Here is a 6,494-nt window from a genome sequence, read left to right as displayed (position 1 = left end):
GTTTAACATGGACACTTTGACCTGTGGGGGGGTGACAAGGTCAATGACATCATTAGACAGGAGTCAGTCTGTGTGCCGGAGCGAGACTAATTGCTATCAGACCTCAATCACAACTAATAACTGCTAAGATTTGTTTCGATACTCATATTATCCCCTTTTAATATCCTGGCAGAGTTGTTGCTGTTTCCACACCGACACTGGGAGAAGCTGGTTTGCGCCTCATTTTGGTTTGTTGCTACGGTAGCTGAGTAGAGATCCCTTTATCCTAAGGCTCTCTTAGTCTATTCAAAGGTAGCTAAGCTTACAAAATAGCTAGAGGGTGATTTCCCACACACAGATAAAGCCCAGACTTGAAAATCACTTTCAGAGCAGGCTCTACTCTTAAGATGCTTTGAAGCCCAGGAAAAGAGCTTGAAAAAGCGACGCATGGGAACAAGAATTCTCTTGAGTCTAACAGAAATATTGAGCCTGTGTGTGTTATAACTCTTTTATCCTGTAGTCTGGCCCAATGCTGTGCTTCAGGTCTGTGGTCCTGGTCTTGTCACACCAACCTGGGCTCGCCCTTGAGGCGCCACACGCGGCCTCGCCCATCACGGCTTTGTCAGCGACCTCACTGGACCATGAACGCAGACAGACCACTCCGGAATGTCGGCAGGGCCAGTATCGACCTCGGCGCTCAAATGGACGAGTGCACAGATGAACAACACACACACACACACACACACACACACACACACACACACACACACACACACACACACACAAGTAACCTGATCCAATGACACAGGAGCTGCCTCAGTGTGCGGCTAACTGCCTTATCTCCCTCTGGCCGCGCTCCTCTTTCCTCTCAACATTCTTTCAGGTATTTGGCCAAGACCTTTTCTCTTTGTTTGCCCTTTTCAAAGACCTGCTTTATGCTGGGAGCCCTCCAGCCGTCGTGCTGCAATCTCCTCATTGCCTCTCTCGCTCTCTCTCTCTTTCTTTTTCTCTATCTCTTTCTCTCTGCCCATGCATCTCTCGAACTTGCTTGCTCACTTTCTCTTTTTTTTTGCTTCACTCTAATTTACTCGCCACTATCCCAGCACAGAATCGAAGATACCATGCCACCTGTGCTGCGTCTCAGAGGTGTATGTGCGTGTGAGAGTAGACAGAGGGGGGCATGTAATTCCTGGTCTATGACATTCAGACAGAAGTGGACAAAGGTTGGACTAATGCAACAATTCCACTGCATGGTACGATACCGCTCTACTCAACTCGACTTGCTCCTTTCTGTTTTTCCATTAGCAAAAGTTCTGGATAGTACCTGGTGCTTTTTTTTGGGTAACACCTCGGTTGAGGTTCCAATTGAACTGAGACGATACCAGAAGGTGGAGTTGAAACACTGCAGACCATTGACTGGTCAGAGAGAACTGTCACTAATCTCACACGGGACATATTGCACAAACCTTTTTAAATAGGCAAGCAAACGTCAATTACAACGCAATTCTTTTATTTACTCGCCTCAGATTTAAAAAAATGTCAGCCCGCAAAACTACGGCATCCTCTAAGGCGTACAATTGACAAAGTCAGTCATTGCAGATGAAAGGATCCAGCAACTGTCACGTTAAAGATGATGTCATGGCAGTTACAGGTGGCGTCGCTACTGTATGGCAATCCTGTCTACACTAAGGGGTACTACTCGCAGTGGAAAACAAAGTAGAGAAAAGCACCTGGTACCAAAAGTGAGTCGAGTCGAGTCTGAACTGAACCATGCAGCGGAAATTAGGCATAATGGGACCTGTGATCAGGTCTTTGTAATGGAGCAACAACGGCCTCCTTTGAAGAGACAGGTGGAGTGTCTCTGGGTACATATGGGGGAGGACGGCAATCACTGTGCATCTGTGAAGGGCCATCCAGCATCTTCAAAAAACCACCAGACTAATCTGTCATGGAATAACTGACTAATGATCACACTTCAGAAAGCAATTGCACCCTGCTACCTACACAGATGCTCTTTTCGTGAGGCGATCTATGGAATTGTATTTTCTATATGAATACAATCAACACAATACCTGTGCAGCTTTTGGAAAGCTTTTGGACTAATCAGCTCTGACAAGTGGAACAAAACAATTTAATACAGGGCTGATTTCACATCTGAGCGGCTCGTCATTTACATAAGCTTTTCACAGTCTGCTCACTGAGCTGCGACAGGCATGTGGTGCGCCCAGAGAGACCGGAAGGCTGCTCCAAATATTCTGCCCCCTCTCTATCTGACCTCACCAAGGAGAGGGCTGCACATGCGCCAGAACATGCAAAACCTCATTAGGATACACATGTGTGCAGATCTTAGCCCACAGTCACCCTGTTTCCATCACACACACACATCACATGCACACATACAGTATGCATGCGTGCGCTCGTGCACACACGTGCGCACACACACACACACACACACACACACACACACACAGAGACACACACTCACACTTTTAGTGTCCTGTGGTTAGTAGAAAGAGGAGGCAGTGGCGCGTCTCTGTGCTGACTTAATGTCTTTTAACAGTTTGGCTCCAGGACCAGGGGTTGGTCAGAGCTGAGCTATAGTCAAAACTGGGCCTGATTGTCTGTGACGGCAAGAAAAACCAGAGGCAAAGTGTGTGTGTGTGTGTGTGTGTGTGTGTGTGTGTGTGTGTGTCCTTCCTATCTTTCTCTCCCCTCTCCTCTCATTTTCTCGGTTTCAGTATCTCTCTATCTGCACGTGTGAGCATGAAGTGTGTGCAGATGTGTGTGAGACGCTTCACTGGCGAAAGCTACGGGGGACAGAAACACCAGCGGACTGAATTACCCTGGACAAAGCCATTGACAGAGGCATTAAAGTGACAATAGAATATTTACAGCACACAGAGCTGATTCACTCTGCTGCCTAATATGCAGCACATCAATATCCTGGAGAACGCTTGTAGCACACTGCAGTGCATCGCGGTGGAAATTAGCCTAGCGCACAGTCTCGCAGACACACATTTGCACGAGCACACAGAAGGAACTACTAACTGGTGCTGACTCGAAGGCAAACGGGTAGGGATGGGGAGCAGCAGAGTGCAGAGCAGAGTGGGGAAATAACGGCTGCTCTGCTTGAATAAGTTCCTCTCAGCACTGAGGAGAATAGATTGCTGTGTCCCTTTGCGGAGATCTACCTCTCAGGTGGCCTACAGGACACCAAGTCACCTTGTCATTTCACATCAGACACAGTAGAACAGCTGTACCTTACGAGTGTTTATGCTGGTGGGGATTGGTGGCATGATTACCTGGCTCTGTGTGTGTGTGTGTGTGTGTGTGTGTGTGTGTGTGTTTGTGTGTGTGCTCATGCATGTTTGAAAATGATTTGAAGCTCATAGCCCAAAGGCCTCGGGTTATCCCGTTCCTTCAGAGGGCCTCAGAAAAATCTGCATCAGATCACAAAAACATGTCATTCAGTTTGCTGACTTTTCCTCCTCAACCGCTAACCGCCGGTCTGTTCCCCGTATTCACAGCCAGTTAGATCATGCTCACATGCACGACAGACCCCTCTCCTGCTGTCTCAGTTTCACAGTCCAGAGCTGCCGAAATAGCCAACATATGTTTGGAAAATGAATGTGCCGCGTAGAGGTCAAACAGCTACGCAGTGCACAGCTCTGGGCTCATTTTGTTAAGTACAGACCACCACGTACTTAGCCTGTATATGAAAGTCTCTCTGCTGTTGCTCTATGCTGTATTTTATATAGATATAGTGTATATATTTTATATAATTCATAATTCATAAGCTCTGGAAAACTAAGAGCACTTACAATGGTTGTAATTTGAGAGAAGAATGAAGTCGGTGGTGTACTGCATGGTGACAGTGATGTATTTAAGCAGCACTGATTAGAAATGTACAAATTGCTGTGTTACATGCATTAGTGGAGAAACAGAGACTGATATATTGCACGTTGGCATACAGCACAGAGCACTGAAGTGTTGAAATACATTGAACTGTAACTCTGGCCTTCATGAAATTAGCCTTCTGCAGTGTTTGGTAATAAATATACTGTATAAGAAGATCTAGGGAAATGATCTATGGTCATCATGCAGTGGTGCATTACTGTTATATAACATTGACTTCCTGTACAAAATCTTCCTCTACAAACAAGCTAAAGCTAAAGATTTTAAGCATTATAATCTGCTGATATATATATATATATATAATTTGCAATGGGGCATAATAAAATGACTTGGTTTTCTTGAAACTTGCAATATTACACAAAGAGTCTGGCTTTGCCAGACCTTCCTTCACAGCGCTGCGGAGGAGGGTCAGGCTAATCCACACAGCATTCTGGGATGGGAGAGAAACGTGCTCTGGTTTATTGGCATTTCTTTAAACCAATCACAAATGTTGGTGGAACATGTGTACGTTCAAAAGTTGTTTTAGTCGTGCAACAGAAAACTGAGATTGGACAGATAGTCTAGCTAGCTGTCTGGATTTACCCTGCAGAGATCTGAGGAGCAGTAGTCCTCATAAATCAAGTTTATAATTCCAACACATAGAAAGCGTTAGGTAACGGAAATCTGGCCGAAAAGGACATACGGCGGCAGCAATGGTGCAATCGCACGAGTGGAAAGTCGTAGATATAGACTACAAAACCATGCTACAAATAAAGGAACCCAAGAGAGTTTCTGACTTTTTTTTTTTTTTTAATCTTAAAGGGGATCACTCCTCAGAGATGGCCGGGTGATTTTCCATTTGTTGAACAAAAAGTCAGAAAGCTACTGCATTGGTAATTTGTTAAAGTGCTATATAAAAGAAAGACCTATGTTTTCATTTTCCTTGCATGCAAATAAGCGCTCTCTCTCCTAGAAGCAATGGCGGAAACAGTGTGACACCGCGAAATCTCACTTTGCACTAATCTCTCAAACGTGTATAAACCTAACTAAATCTCATCCGAGGAGGTGTCATTTGTAATAGTTTTGAAAGGCACTGACAAAACAATGTTGAAAACACTCATCAAGACCTGTTTTATTATTTTGGTTAGGATTTAAAAAGTTAATACCACACAAACATCTGCACAATCCACACCAACAATATTGAAAATATATGAAAAACTACAAAAACTCACTTTATGTTTTGAGTTTACATTATAACTGTTTAGGTATAAAACATGTTCATCTGGTAAATACTGAACTATATATATCGTTATGTTGGCTCGTGTTTCCATTTTGTATACTTATACAAATATAATACCTTTGCACTATATTTCACAACCTTTCCATTTAATTTATTCAAGAATAAGATACATATTGCTGCATGAGACTGCCTGAGGAGTATAATTTATGTGGGTACATATCTGAGAAAAGAAAACGTGGATTAAATGGGCTAAATGAGGCAAAGCCGTCAAGTTCTCTCTTAAAGTAACAGATGTTTGGGATATAAGTGTGACAAGCATGCAATACACTTTTTCAGACAGTTCTAGCTGAAAAATAGATTCTAACTATCTAAAAGAATATCTTACTAAGAACAATGATGATCGGTTGTGTTATGTTAATAATTCACTGCAAATGGTGCTTGACAAGATTATTCATCTTGAGTCAGGACATAATTAAAGGTTTAACCACCTTAAAATGCTGTAACTTTCTTGAGTTTCCCTTTTTGCAGTGTGGAAGTTTAGAGGTGGGTAAAGTTCGTTTTTTGTTTGCTCACCACATGAAGAATAATACCAATCCTACTGTGAGATCTTTCACTTTCTCCTCAAAGCCAGTTCGGAGCAGAAGCAGAACCAGAGCAGCCGTCCGGAGGTGTGGATATTGACCAACAACAGACGACAGATGAAAGAGTCCAGCCTGTCTGCTGTCCTTCATTAGGACTTGTCCGGGGTGCATCTGGATGTACTTACCTTTAATAGTGCTGATAATTAGCCCTGCCATTCTACACTAACCCGACGTAAACACACTGCCACTCACACACACACATGCACACACACACACACACACACACGCACGAACACACGCGCACGCACGCACGCACGCACGCACACACACACACACACACACACACACACACACACACACACACACACACACACACCACAGAGTTTATTACTTGGAAGGGAATCATTATCAGGGATAATTTGAAAGCAATTTTGAGGCTCACCTATTACCTCTGTTTTGGTTCCTCCTGGTCATTAGCAGAGCTGTCAGGAAGATTGAATATTACACATTTAGAGGGGGGTCCCTGACTCCAGGTGTCAGGAGAGGTTAGGTAGAGCAAACGCAATGACAGACCATCACAAGCAAAGCCATGGCCGGTACCCTAAACTGCACCTACATTTGTGTTTCTTGTTGAAAAATGAGTTTGGTTAGTCTTTTTGTGAGTTTGTGTATTTATCACCAGGGAGGGGGGCTGATTCTAGCGGAGATAATTCTGGGCTGGGATTGGTTGTGCCAGTATACAGGAGGAAGTTAAGCACGTCTCACTACTTTTACCTCCTTTTTTTTCTAAAAAGATTAAT

The sequence above is a fragment of the Perca flavescens genome, chromosome 10, assembly GCF_004354835.1.
Source record: "Perca flavescens isolate YP-PL-M2 chromosome 10, PFLA_1.0, whole genome shotgun sequence".
NCBI classification, from domain to species: Eukaryota; Metazoa; Chordata; class Actinopteri; order Perciformes; family Percidae; genus Perca; species Perca flavescens.
The sequence above is the reverse complement of the archived record's forward strand: the minus strand, read 5'-3'. Positions refer to the sequence as shown.